Source organism: Strigops habroptila, chromosome 8, assembly GCF_004027225.2.
Source record: "Strigops habroptila isolate Jane chromosome 8, bStrHab1.2.pri, whole genome shotgun sequence".
Lineage (NCBI taxonomy): Eukaryota > Metazoa > Chordata > Aves > Psittaciformes > Psittacidae > Strigops > Strigops habroptila.
Window position 1 is genome coordinate 29,496,776 of NC_044284.2, and position 14,616 is coordinate 29,511,391.

The window sequence follows — 14,616 nt, forward strand, 5'->3', positions numbered from 1 at the left end:
CTGTGCAGCATCTTTCTTGCAGTTGTGGGAAAAATCCCTAACCTGGGTGTAAACTCTGCAGCCAATTGTCCTGTCTGCGCTGGTATTCAAAAATACCAGAGATGATTTACACTACCCATCAAAAACTACCTAGCCAGCCTCTGCACTTCAGCAGGGAGACAAGATAGAATATGTGGGAATATGTGGGAATAAAACCCACCATGTTTTAGGTTAAGTGATGTTTCTTTACTTTGCATCTCAGAACTAACGCTCTTCAAAACAAGGTCCAAGTGACAGATTTCCAGATTTCTGGCATTTTGACATTATTATCATTAAAATACTAACTTCAATTATTATTATTATTATTGAAAATAGTTTTTTAAATTTCTGTATGTATAAAAAACCCCAGTCTGCACTAACAGTTTATATACCAGACTGCACTCCAGTGTGGATCTAAAATAAAACATATTCAACTTTCAACCAAAATGATCGTGCAGGTAAATTTAATTTGATTTTAAGAGCTTGTTACTTGTTAATTCACAAGAAAAGCTTTTTTCTCGCTCTTCCCACCTAAAACTTCCTGGAATTATCCAGTCTGAGAAAAAGTGAGAAGCTAACTGTTGAAATTAACTATGTTGCCCGAGTTTTTAGGTAGCAGCAGCCTACCAAGGGCAGACAGTGTGGAGGTCCTGCAAGCCCCCAGATGGGAAAGCTCATAAATTACCCCACAGCCCTGCAGGTCCTCTCCTGGCTGCCCCTGTTTTGCAACAACAGCAACCTCTACCACAGGCAGTGGTTTTTGTATTAGAAAACACTAATGTAAATTAAGTGGACTTTTCAATTGCAAAGCTTGAAGATTTCTTGGATGCAGCCCTGACTCTACTGGTAATTTATGAAAGGTTTCAATTTTCTATCAGTTCTTCAGCCTACCAAGCCCACTTTGTTACCTGACTTTCTCGGGCTAAGCTGTGCTCACGACGTGAGAGCACACAGCAGTCTGCCTTAAGAAGTATAGGAAGAGCTGCTGCACAGTAGAGGAACAACCAGAGGAGGGGGGGAATAAAAGCAAAGTCCAGATGCACATTTCACATGCCCTGGGATCAGCGGTGTGTGACTGCAGTTTATATAGGAAGAGCAAAATCGGATCCAGATCTGGAAACACTTTCAAAGTTCAGGGGGTCTGAGGTGGGGAGAAGTTGGGGGAGGCCTAACTCATCAGTCCTCCGTGCCTGCCTACACCGCAGGTCATATATTTATGCTACCGAGCAGAAATAAAAGCTCCCAAACTGCAAAGCTGTAAAGGGAAAGGGAAGGGGGGAAAAAAAAGGAACACACACAATTTACTTTTAAATGGATGAATAAGGCCTCATTGTTATGAATCCCAGTTTACTTTTCCTGGTCAGGCACTTGAAATTTTATTTATGCTTAATAGACTGCATTTGGCATGTGTAAAGATGACAGAAGCGTGAATTATGAACGACCTTCAACCTATTCAGGAAGTTGTAATAATTGAAATAATAGCGAAAACGTACTCCCCTCGAGCTCGGCCCGGGGCCGCACACTTGGCCGCTGCCATCCGCACACTTTGAAGTACCCCGGCCATCACATGTGCCCCAGCCAGACCTGCACTACTCTGTCTGAACCCTCTTTTCACTCCCCCACAGTGTGCCCTCCAGCCCCCAGGAAAGTTTTACCAAAGGATGCTGGTTTGGGGGGAAAAAGTGACACTTCAGATGATGAGCATGAGCAAAGGCACTAGCTGTTATGCAAGCATCTGTCATGCTCAACCCCAAAGAGGAGTTGTATTCTGTTGCATCCAACCAAAGTCTTTGTTCCTGTGTACGCAAGAGCTTTGAAAAATATTCCACATACCCCAGTGCTGCCTGGCAAATTCAGATTTTAGGGCAGATGATGCTGCTTCGAATCAGTGCTTTCTGTACTTTAACCCTCCAGGCAATGTATTAACCCTACAGCTAGCACTTCAGGGAAGGCACTGAGTGGCTTTGTCCTGCACCCCACCAATGCAAGCAGGAGGACCAAGCGGAAGACTCAGTCTGCATGGAATGGTGGGAAGGTACAGAAGACCCCAAAGGTGGAGTGAACCCCAGAAAAGCCCACCAGTGCCACACTGTTACTCCTGTGCCAACATCCAGCACTTGACAGGCTCCCAACTTCTGGCACAAGCCATGGGTATGTCTACTATGAGTAAGGCACCAGCCCCATCTTTCAGACACCTTTGGAGGCTCCAGTGCAGTGGAGAGGAGCATGCCCCAAGCTGGGGCTGGAAAGCAAGCACCCAGAAAGCTGGTGTGCATACTGCCAACTGGCATTCACCTCTGTGCTGCTTTGGAGCAAGAATGGAACTTGCCTCAAAAGAAAAACAAATTAAGTGTCCAAAACTAATAATAAGCAAGGAGCATGATCAAAATCAGGATTTATGCTTGCCAGAAAAATGAGAAGGACAAACAGATGCATAACTTCATAACGAGCCATAATTAAGCAGTTGAGGGGAAAAAGAAGAAAGAAAAAGATCCAAACAGTGAAGCTTCAATTTTAGCTCCGGTTCTTCAATTTTAGAAGAACAACTTCTGCAGCTGTAGAACTGTGTGATGAAACCTGAGCCAGGTTCTTCTTGCCATACTCAGGCAAATGATAAATTGAAACTAACTGGAGTTTTTTCAAGGCCTAATGTAGAGGAGTCCTTCTGAGACCTGTATCAGGCCCAAAGAAAACTTCAGCAAAAATCCACAGGCGAAATTCAGCAAGTGCCTGTGTGCAAGCGGCTGCGGGGGCACGGGTGGGAGCCCGGTGGGGAGGAGAGGACCCTCCCCTTCACCCTGCTGAAACGGTGAGGAAGCACCACAGCACCTCGGCACCAGGACTGCAAACCCTTTCCTTCCTTGCTTCCAAAATGCCCCTAAACTAACAAAGTGGATTAAGCAGAAGGGGCCAGAGAGAGGACGCTCTCCTGAAATGGCACCAGAAATCCCCATTTTGCCACCTTCAGAAGTAAAACGTGCTGCCTGCTCCTCCAAAACGAGGAGGGAGATGCAGGATGTCCTTCCACAGGGCACCCTCTTCAGCATCTCAGGGTCTGTAGGCCACCTCCCCTGTGATACTTACGTCGTCTTCCTTCGCAGGTGAATTTTAGCCTTCCTGAAAGCCACAGGTCTGGGTGAGAGACTGTCACATCCAGCCGAGCTGCTCTGGCCCTTCAAAATCTCCAACTTGGGGGCCGCTGACCACCAAAACCAGATCACAACTTCCGTGTGTCCACCCATTCTGACTTCACCATGCAGCTGTCTTCCAACATCCTGCCTTCATTCATGAACCACACAAACTGTCCAGTGAGCTGCAGTCTTGTCCTGGCTCTGTTGACATCTATAATCCTCTATACTCTTTCTGGCAAGCATACGAGTGTGATTTGACAGCTCTCATCACAAAAAAAGGCATTTTGCTTAGACACAACATGCCTTACTGCTTTCATTGAACATGATCATCAATAAAAAGCTTATCATTTTGCAGAAATGGCAACAACTACTTGCTGGTTTTGGTTCTAAACAATTCATTTTAGGTCACATCAGGACAGGCCAACAGTGAGAGCAGTAACACAACCAGTGCATTAAGCTCCAGATAACACAGGCAGATGTGAAAATCAGGCAGGAGTTTCACCCACAGTCTCAGCCCTAACTGCAGTAAGTGGAAAGTCACCACCGATGAGCTCCTCATTCCACCAGCCCTAAGCTAACGGGACCCTGCTCCACTGGAGACAGATTTTCAGTGGGAGCTGGATTAAGCTGTATTTGCTTAATAAACTAATAAATCATAGAAATAATCATGGCAGAATAGGGCACCGTATGAGCTCAGCATGCGTGTGCCCTCCTGACCTACAACAGGCAAAACCTTAATTTCACTCTCTGACAACAAAGCTTCAAAACTATTCCTTAAATACACAACTTTTGCAGGTGGCTGTGTGTCCAGGGCTGCTGGAGGAGCCTCTGCCATTTTCTGCCTGCAAACTGCCTGCCGCGGAGGGGAGGTAGCGGCAGTAAAATCTGAAACATGAAGCTGTGTCTGCAGATTAAAAAAGTTTGTAAAACGTGTAAGATGTGATCAGATCTGGTGAAACTTACAGCAGTAGGTTCACTCGTGTAAGTTTATATCACTGACATCGGGCATGTTGTTAAAAGAGTGTAGTACTACTGGTTTTTCTCCCACTGCATTTAGTATAAGAAAACGAAAGAAAACACACACACACAAAAAAAAAAAAACCAAAAACTAAAAACCTATCTCAGCACATTCAGCAAACCAAAACCTCAGTAAACTGATCTTGATCCACTTTGAGTTTTCCATCGATAAACCAAAGGGAATCTTCAGGAGCTGCTTTGTTGAGGGGGAAAAGAACTGGAAGCTCAGAGCAGTTTCACAGTGTTATGTGGCTGTATCACTGCTAGAGCTCTGCAAGCAACAAGCCAGATAAAAACAATATTCAGGAGTTTTAACTTGAACTGCTACCAGCTATGTTTCTTAAAAGAAAAAAATACATATTTTTATAGCTTCAAGGTGACCGTGATCCCAGCCTGAAAAAGCACCTGGAACATGTGACAGCCCCTGACATGCCATTGCTATAGTCACTGCTGTATTTGCAACTGTACTTTCATTAACATATATATTTTAAAATAATGCTTTTACTGGGACGACAGTGATGACAGAAAGCCTACCAGGGCTAATCATTCTGAAGTCATTAAAAAATTGAACTAATAGATGTTTAATGATAACAGAGGGGAGCCATCCAAGTTAGCAGAAACTGGTATTGAATCCTAACTGACTATGAGCTGAAAAAACGCATTCCAGGGCAGTAGCAGTGACAAGACTCTCTGCAGCTCTGCACACACTGTAGTCTCTTTGGGAAAAGGAAAAAATTAGCATGCCTTGTTTGTGGAATTTTATTAATTCAGATACACCTTGAATTACATATGTTCAGGTTAGATTGGGTATGACAGGAGACAAGAGGAAGACAGCAAAAAGAAATCCTAGATCAACCTTATTTGAAATAAAAAAAAAAAAAAAAACAACAAAAAAATGCACCTTTTAAGCCCTACTCCACCTCCAATCAAATGAAACATGAGTTGCATCCAGTGTGCATGTTTTGACTGCATCCCACCATTATCGAGCTGTTCATCTCAGCAAAGCTCATTTATACATTCATAAGAAAGAGCCCAGGCCTTTTGTAAAGGTGATCCTGAGTGATGAAACCTAACCTCAACCATGAGTCAGGGGGTGGGGTGGTATGTCTCTGAAAAAACTCTAATAGAGAAAACAACAAAAAATGTTTTTCTTTCACTCTTTTTGTTAAATACAGAAGGTAGAGCTTAGCAGAGCGACTAGATTACACATCGTGCTGAGATTCATCTAAATCCTGCCTCAAGCAGTCTGGGAATCATACCTGTCTGTCAGTCAAGCTTGAATTTAGTAGCATAAGCTTCTGGGCAGCATAAGGCTGAGAGTGCTGGCAGGATCTTTTACCTTTTCAGGTACAGCCCAATGTTTGCTTGTGAATTTTACAGATGAGTTAAAGCAATTAGAGGTGAACAATTACTGCTGATCGAGTGTCTGTGCCTCAGGAATGAGCAGCATCTCTCACAGCAGGGATGCTCCCAGCATGACCAAGGCTTGTGGAGGCACTTCTTACTCCTGGGGAATGAGAGAGAACCAACCAGGGTTCCCCCTAACTGAGTTCACCCCTGCACCCAGCACTGGCTGTGGCTCCAGCTGAACTGGGCTTTCCTGTCCCAGCTAGGTTGCACTGCTTCTGCCCTCCAGCTCTAGCTGCAACCACTGATACTTGTCCTCAGGCTTCACATTTGGTTTTTCTTTTTCCTCCTTCCCCACCCGTTTTTTTGGGGTTTTTTGTGGGGGTTTTTTTGTTTGTTTGTTTGTTTGGGGGGAAGGGGTGTCTTTTTGCTTGTTTATCTGCTTTTCCCCCTTTCTTTCTAGGAGCTACAGAGGCAGAGTGACCCAAAGGCAGCCTCACGCGGTCTACACACAGGCACACATGCATGCGCAGTCCTGACTTGCATTTGTCACTCCTTGTACATGCACACATTTGGCCATGTAATGTCCATTTCCCAGTTTGCCTTCCTATTATATTTTATATTACCTCTGGTGAGCTTTTGCCAGAAGAAAGCAGAAGGAGGAGCTGTTAGAAATGCTTTTTCACTTTAAGATTCAAGAGCACATTTTTAGCATTAACTTTTTAGGCTCTGGTCATAAAATGTTGGAGTACACATACAGTTTTGTGGGTAAATGTGCAGCGTTTCCAGAGGGCCATATGAACAACAATCTCTTGCTGACAGCACCCAGCTCAGAACATGCTACTTGAAGGACAACAAATTCTTAATTTGCAAATCTCAGCCACAATAAGCTATAAAAATATGGAATTATGAACAGCATGATACAGTGCAAAATAAATAGCAAGTCTCCAGTGAATGAAAGAAATTATTGGCAGCAGTACAGCCACCATTACCGAATGTCAGAAATGTAAACACTAAAAAAGGAGAGTTAAAAGCGCCATAACTTTCCTTCTAAAGCCGTCAAAATGCGGGTGCGTGTCAGCATCGCAGAGGTAAATGATGATGTTTCAGCCTAGTGTGTATTTTCAGTTGCAGATAACCAATACTGATGCAAAGAAAATAAGTTACTTTGACCCATGCACATGATTCCACTTCTAATCTTTTCTAGCTATGCCAGCTCTTACTAAACATAGAATATTTGAATTTGCTGTTTCAATTAATCTGTATAGTTTTGTTTCCATACCACTGTTCCATAAATGCTCTGCACTCAGAAAATTTATAATTTTTCAGGGTAAAGCATGTTTCAGCTTGGAAAATGTATTTTACATTTACTAATAATCTTTATGGTTTCTTTAGCTAAACCAACTGCTATATAAAAAAGAAATTATATCTCAGTTGCTGGTTTATTCTGTGTTACATGTGCTCAGGGCTGAGCTGTAAAAGTCGAAAATTTTAAAAAAACCTTTTCTCGTAGTTTCTGAAAAAGTTATTTAAACCAGTTTTAATCAACTATCTCGCATGAGTGAAATACATAATGCTGTGCTGGAAATAGCAGGCTGTCTCACATTCATTTCCTATACGTAAGGAATTTGATTAGAAAGAATGATTTCTAATTGAAGCTTTGTGTCTGATTGTGATTCTTTTTTCAACACCGTCAAGGCGATTAAATCAGCTAAAGATAATCTTTAGCATTCACCTGATGCAGTTAATTAAGTGGTGGAAAATGAAACACTGATTAAATGAATCAAATCCTATCTTGCAGGTAGCAAAGTTTAAACTGGAAACAAGAATTCACAATCAGTTGTTGCTTTGCTATTTTAGACATTTTATTTTAGAGGAGTTTAGCTTTCTTAACCTAACTCCACTCATTAAAAAATTTCATAATGTTATGTATTATCCCCAGACTAAAGCAAACCTTGATTTAAGAAACACCTAATAACTCATCAGCATAATTGAAAACAAAATGCTTCACTGCACTCTTCCTCTGCCTATCCCAGCATTTTTTCCAACACACAAGGATAAATAATGTTTCAGCCAAACAAAGAGTGGATTTAAGTGTAACAAATGAAAAGAAAAGAAAAAACACTGAGGATCCTGCTATTACGAGTTCCAGCAAAGTGTATGGGAAAGTGTAATAATATTCATGCACATGTGCATTCAAATCCAAAGCCCCAAACATGCAACTACATTGGCAGCATTATCAGTTTTGTGTCTTCCCCACCACTCTTTCCATTAATTTCACATTACAGCTTCTGATCAACTCAATGGTTTAACGTAACAGTCCAACTTAGACTGGACCAGGAGCCAGAAAATGCTGCTAATTCACAATCCGCAACTACTGGCTTTGTATTCCCAAGAAAGCACTCCCAGTGTTTACCAGGTACAACATTAAAAAAAAAAATAAATTAAAAAAAAAAAATTATATATATAAAATTTATTAATTGAACAACAATGTGGAAAAATAAAAAATTCATATTACCTATAGCTCATAATCAAAATTATTCCATTCTGCATCTCACATCTGTGCCTTATCTTGTACCGTAACAGCAAATGGGCCAAAATCTGTTGCGACTTGCTGCTGCTTTTTTCCCTTTTTTTTTTTTTTTTTTAACATTGACACCTTGAAGTTCCTTACAAAAATAAGTCCAGAAAGTGAACACCACATACCTGGTCACTTATCTGACATGCAACAAGGTTGTGCTGATTGTAGCATCCAGCAAACTTGATATATTTGAGCCAGTTTCCTACATCTGGTTGACTGGCATCTACGCAGAACTTCACATTGCAAAACTCATCCAAGATCTAAAAGGAAGAATATGAAAGAGTAAATCTTTCTGTCACTGTCTGGCCATACTAGTCAAAAGATAAATCACAGGCTTCCAGATAAACAAACGGATAATAATAATAATAATAATCATCATCATCAGGGCGTGTTTATTCAGAAATATGCTTTTCTAGTGAGACCTTTTTTTTTTCTTTAGGAACAGTCAGAATACATACACAATAATAAAAGGACAAAAAATGTCCTGAAAAATGTCTTGACAAGTGTTTAAACATAATTGAGATGTTGACTAATTATTCCTAAGAAACACTATGTTAATTCAAAAGGGATCTGATTTTCCTTGCATTCATCACTGACTATATTTGAAATTATGATTTTAATTAAATATGACTTTGTCAAGGATTATAACAAAAGCATTAAAACAGGTGATGTTGGCTTCATTTGAAGCTTCTGTTTTGTTTCAGGATTTACATTGTTTGTAGCACCATTTACTCTTCATATTTGTTGTTCTGAATCTAACTTTATTGGAAAGGCAGAGTTATTTATCTTGTTTTAGTAGTATGCTTCCCAAACAACCCATTTTGTGCAACACTTAAATCCTTCCCCTTAATTGAAGCAAATAATGGAAGTCCTTATGCCAAACTAAAGAAAATAAATAAAAAACAATGTAAACACTCATGCAAAACATAGCAGGATTCAATACATACCAATAAATGGTTCCAATTATGCAGACAATAAACAAATGTAATGAGATTGCTTGTGGACAAGCTAAAGAGGATGTTCTATTCTAATATTATGACAAGTTGCTAATCGTTACATACCACTGAGTATCATTACTTATTTGCAAGCTTTACCACCGGCCTATCCTAAACTTTCTCCAGCATCCCAGGAAACTCACTGCTACATTTGTAACTTCTCCGGCTGGGCACCGGCTGCAAACCACCAGGGTTTATTAGAAAAAAAAAACCAAAACAAACAACAAAATAAACAAACACCTCAAAACACACGCCCCGAAGGAAAAGCCAAGGGAAAGGGAGGTTGTTTCCCGGTGGCAAGCGTCCGGATCCCCGTCCAGCCCCAGATCACTTCTGCCTTCCGCGCCGAGCGGACGGGAACACCGGCGCGGTGTGTCACTGGGTTAATGAAAACCCGCGGAAGTTTCCTATCATGGGCTGACAAGACAGCCTAAGCCCGCGCACGTTCATTAATTAAACGAGCCCCGCGGAGAGCTGCTCTCCCCAGGGGGGGGCCGGGGGCAGCCCCTGTACGGCGGCCGCTGCCCGGGTCACCGCCCCCCCGGAGCCGGGATCAGGCCCGCCGGGCATTGCCGAGCTTCTCCTCTCGAGCAGCTTTCCCCAAAAAAAACCAGGGGGGAAAGCCCAATCCCGAACCCCACCACCCCAAACCCGAGGCCCCGCGGCCGCGCAAAGGGAGTTCCATTCCCCATGGGCGCGCGCGCTGCCCCGCCGACTAATTTTTGGAAGAGAGAGCATTTCATTTTCCCTTTCAAAGCAATCCCCGCTCTGCTTCGGGATGGGGGGGGACGACTAAGCCCTCAACGCCAGGGGCGGCGAAGGAAGGTCGGCCCGGGGCCGGCGGCACGGCGGGCACCGACGGGGCAGCGCGGGCCCGTCCCGCGGGGCCGTGGGCAGCGCCGCCGTCGCCGATCTTACCTTGTGTCGCCGGGAGCCCGCGGGGGCAAGGAGGAGGGGGGAGAGAGAAAAATATGCTTCAGGCGGCTGGAAGCAGCATCTTGGCGTCAAACGCGGGCGGAGGCCGCGGCCGTCGGGGTCTTGGGCTGCGGCGTGCGCTGCGCGGTCGCGGTGCGCTCCACGGTTAGTCGGGGGGCGGCGGGGGCCCGGGCCGGCGGGAAGGGGCTTGCCCGCCCCGGAGGGCTCAGCAGCGGCAGAGCTCGGCGGGTTCCTGCCGGCTCGCCATCACCTTCCCCTTTCGGCCCCTCCTGGTCTTATCGGCTGGCTTGGGGTGTGTGTGTGTGCAAAGAAAGTTATCGAGAGAGGAGGGAGGAAAGGGGTAAAAAAGGAAAAAGAAAAACCAAAACCAAAACACCAAAAACCACACAACCCGTTTCAAGAGGGGAAAGGGAAAAAAAAAAAAAAAAAGAAAAAAAACAACAACAAAAAACCCCACCGCACACCGCTCAGCAAAACAAACTTCTTTCACTTCTCCGCCGGGGATGGGAAAAAAGTGTGTGTGTGTGTGTGTGTGTGTGTGTGTGTGTGTGTGTGTGTGTGTGTGTGTGTGTGTGTGTGTGTGTGTGGTGGAAGGGCGGCTCTCCCCCTCCTCACGCCCGCCGCCTGCCCGCGGCGCTTCTTCCCCGCCGCACCCCCGGGCAGCGCCCGGCCCGGCGCGGCCCTGCCCGCCCCCCCTCCCCGCCCACCCCGTCGGGTCCTGCCAGCCCGCCGCTCCCCTTTCGGGCACTGTCTCTTTAAAGCGGGGCAGCCCTGGCCGCGTCGGCGGCCGTCCCCCCCCTTTCCTCCGTCCCGGGCGGCGGCGGCGCTCCCGGCGCGCTTAAAGCGACAGCGGCCCCGCGGCCGGGGGTCACCGCCAGGTCGTGGAGGAGCGGCCCCGCCGCGGGGGCACACCGGCAGCCGGCTCCCCCCCGCCCGCATCCCCCTCCCGGGGCCGGCAGGGGCTCCACGGCGGTACGCGGTGCCTCGGGCCCTCGCCGCTCGCCTCTATTTATACGCCGCTCGCCCCCCGCTCCCCGCGGCCAGGAGCGCCGTCGCGGCGGCCCCGCAGCGGGACTGCGGCGAGCGGGAGCCGCGCAGCTCTCGCCCCGACGGCTTCTCCCGGCGCTCCGGCAGCCAGCAAGCCCGGCTTGTTATCCGAGTTGTTTTCGTCATCGCCGCCACTGCGGTTATTAATAATAATTTTAAATGAAATGCAACTTCTTGGGTTTTTTGGGTTGTTTTTTGCCCGACAACCCTGGTTGGGGTCGCGGAACCACCCTTTTCCGGCGCTTCCTAAACGATTGTTATTTTTTAACACACACACATACACACACCCACCCCGCATTTATTTGGTAACGAATCCCATGAATGGAGCCGGCGGGAGGCTGGGCTCTACCTGCCGGAGGGGGCCGCGGCGGTGGCCGGGCCCGCTCCTGCCCGCGAGGCTCCAGGTCTCCGTCAAACCGGCCCAGCATCCCCCCGCGACGGAAAGCCGCGACCAGCCGGGCCAACTACGGCCAGATACACGTATAGAGGTGTATTCTGGGGAGGAGAGCAGGAGAAAAAAGAGAAGAGGGCTGAACCGTGTGTTTTATTGCACCATCCAGAAGTGCCACCCACTTCCCCCCCCCTTTTTTTTTCTGAAGTGCAGATATATTTCTCAGACTAAAAGTCGATTTTTTTTTCCCGGGGGGCCGCGGAGGGGGACGGGGAAGGAGGGCAGGGTGAGGGCGAGAAGCCAGGTGACAAGAGATGATGATTAATTCGTCTCAGCGGCCTGTTATCTGTGACATTGAACTGTTATTTCAGATAATAGCTATTGTTCGAGGCGGGGAGGGGAGAGAGAAGGGGGGGGGGAAACCCCGCACGCAGTGGTGGTAGGTAGGACAGGAAAAAAAAAAACCCCTTTGTCAATAACCTCGAAAAACCTGGTGGGAGATTCCCGTAGCGCCCAGGCCTGAGAACCGCCCGGTTTGCCGGACCAGTGATTTCCTGCCCGCCCATTGTGGGAGCTTTTTTTCCTTCTTTCCCCCCCCCCCCCTCTCTCCCCCCCCCCTTTTTTTTTTTTTAATTTAGCCATAAATTGGACCAGCTCGAGCTATGAGCTGTTCTATTTTCTTCCTGTCAGGATGAGGGATTTGTTTTATGATGCATTGTGTATTAAATACAAGTAATCTGGGAAACTGATTGCTCGAGCCCATAGGCCTGATCAGAGGCCCCGATAGGAGCTGGAGCCCCCCCCTTCCCCCCTCCTAGCTTTGCCACAAAAGGAGGAAACGCCGGTGGATAAACAAAAGGGCCTCCCGGTACCGGCGAAGCGGGGCTGGCCGGCACCGTGGCTCCGCCGCCGCCACGGCAAGGCCCGCAGCCGCTAGGTGGCGCTCGCCGCCGGGACACAGGCCGGGGCCGCCGCGGGACGCGCCCGAAGCGGGAGCGGGGCCGGAGGTGCCCGTTTGGGAAGGGGGGGGAACATTTTTGGGAATTCCCCTTCACGCACTGGTCCCGGCGGCTCGGCTGTACCCAGCCGGGCAGAGGGGAGCGCGGGCCGAGGAGGAGCAGGAAGGTACATGCCCCCGAGCCGGAGGGTTCGTGGCAGGGCAGCGAGGGAGGTCGAGCCTCGCCTCGCCGCCGGTCACGTAAGGGGACGTTGGAGCTCCGCGCACATACATATATTTTCCTTCTTTCAAGCAAGAATCTTTTAAATGTATCTGTAGCCTTTTCTCTCTCCCCTTGGAGGGTTTAGTAGGCGCTTCAAGAAGCCCGAATATTTCCACAGGGTCCCTTTTGCAATTGTTTATTTAAAATAAGTCGCTATATTAGTGGAGGCAGTAAGGAGTTAGTACTTGAGTCTGCTAGTAATTCCCACCAGGCTGTAAACTGATGCCTCTTTTAAGCCTTTAACTTCATGGTCGTCCCCGAAGTAAAAGTTCTCATAATGGAGACCCTATGGGCATCGTGCATTCCAGCACATCATTAAAGCAAAGCAAAGCAGCTCAGCCAAAGCCAGATAAAATAACTGCACTGTCCACTTTTAATGGGCTTCCTGTGGACAAACACTGCAGAGGACAATGGTGAAAAATCAGACAAGTCGCTGGTGATTTTTTAAAATACCATAAATGTTCATATTAGGCTTAATATTATCCTTACGTTTATAGAGCAAGCCACCTCATAACCGCATTTTTAAGTGGGGTTTAATGTTATATTTCTCAAGGTGACTAAACATAATATTGAGCATCCTGACTAACACTACCGTGAGTGTTTAAAATACTGGGCAAGTGTATTGTGCAGGGACAGAGAAAGGAAAAGCAAAGCAAAACAAACACGCAGAAAACAACAGCCCTCCAACATATCCAAACCCTCCAGGACAGACCTGGGAAAGGGCAACAAGCAGGAAAGGCGACACAATTTCTTACTAATTCCTCCCACCCTGTGCTGTGGATAGCAACTTAAAAAAAGAAGAAAAAAAAGTAAAATCAAGCAAAACTGTAAGTGTTGCTGCTTGTTTCAGCGGGACAAGCTGCAAGTCCTTGTGTGAAGGAGCAGTGGTGGGCATCGCAGTGCTGCCATAGCTCCCTGTGCTGGTGCCCTGTCCCAGTCACCCCTCCTGCCCTCACACACTGCTTATCCCTCCTAGCCAAACGGCAGGTTTTGAGTAAGGCAGAGGAGGAGAAAATTAAAGGTACAAAAATGTAAATAAAAAATTTCCCTTGGTCTGGAAATGGGCCCAACTGAAAGCATGTTAATCTCCACCTCAGTAATTTGGTTCTTCTGGAGAAGACAGAAGCCCTGCTGCTGTGCCCTGCACTTCATAAATCACGTCTTTATGTGGACAAGGTCAGGGCACCTAACAGCTCAGACATGGGCCTTTGCAGTGGCTCGGAGGGCTCCGGCATGTTTATTCTCTCACACAGATCTCTGAGGAGCAGTCCAGCACGCTTCTAATTACTTTTGATTATTTTCATTTGCTCGGGTCAGGCTGGTTTTGCCGGCGCTGCTGGAGGGTGGGTTTCCTCTCCCCAGCCTGGCTGTGGGATGTGGAGGGATCAGTGCTCTGTTGCACCCAGCACCTCCTTCCCCAGGGCAGTGTGGGGATCTGGGGACCCCCGGGGCTCACCCCACCAGCGGAGGGGGTCCTCTTTCAGCAGCTGCAGGGTGCAAAGCCCAAACCCTTCAGCTACAGCAAGGACACCCAGCGGGGCTGTTCCCCACCTACAGGCAGGCAGCGAGGGGCATTTACCAGTCTGAAATGAGGAGTGTTCAAAAGAACACACACCCCCTGCTGAAAATACTGACTGCCTTCGGGGAAGAAAAATAAACGACCCCATATCCTTGCAAAAAAAGTTAGTGTTGCATGCGCAGGTGATAAAAAAGTTGAAGGACCTCTGCAACTCCTGCGGGGAAAGAAGGGCTGTGCTGGGGGAACTGCAGAGCACACAGAGTCCCCAGCTGTGCACAGAGGCAGCACATGTTTAGGTCTGCTCTCCTCCTATGGCTGCATGAACCCCCGCTGGCACAGAGCAGGGATAAATAAATTATTGCTGGGATAAATAAATACGTACAGCGAATGCACAGAGCTCATGCAGAGCAGATG

The 14,616-nt window shown here is 47.1% G+C and overlaps 1 protein-coding gene across 6 annotated transcripts in view; it reads right to left on the reverse strand.

Moving 5' to 3' along the window:
* MECOM (MDS1 and EVI1 complex locus) overlaps positions 1-10,461 on the reverse strand; it is a 51,193-nt gene extending 40,732 nt beyond the window's left edge. For 3 of the 6 annotated variants that reach the window (XM_030494982.1, XM_030494981.1, XM_030494979.1), the window contains exons 1-2: positions 10,008-10,461; positions 8,220-8,354 (exon numbers count right to left, since the gene is read on the reverse strand). The gene's annotated coding sequence lies outside the window, so the exon portion shown is untranslated. Of the gene's footprint in view, positions 1-8,219; positions 8,439-10,007 lie in introns of those variants that run through there. The other 3 variants (XM_030494980.1, XM_030494976.1, XM_030494977.1) reach the window with 2 other exon arrangements.
* Positions 10,462-14,616: the final 4,155 nt, after the last annotated feature.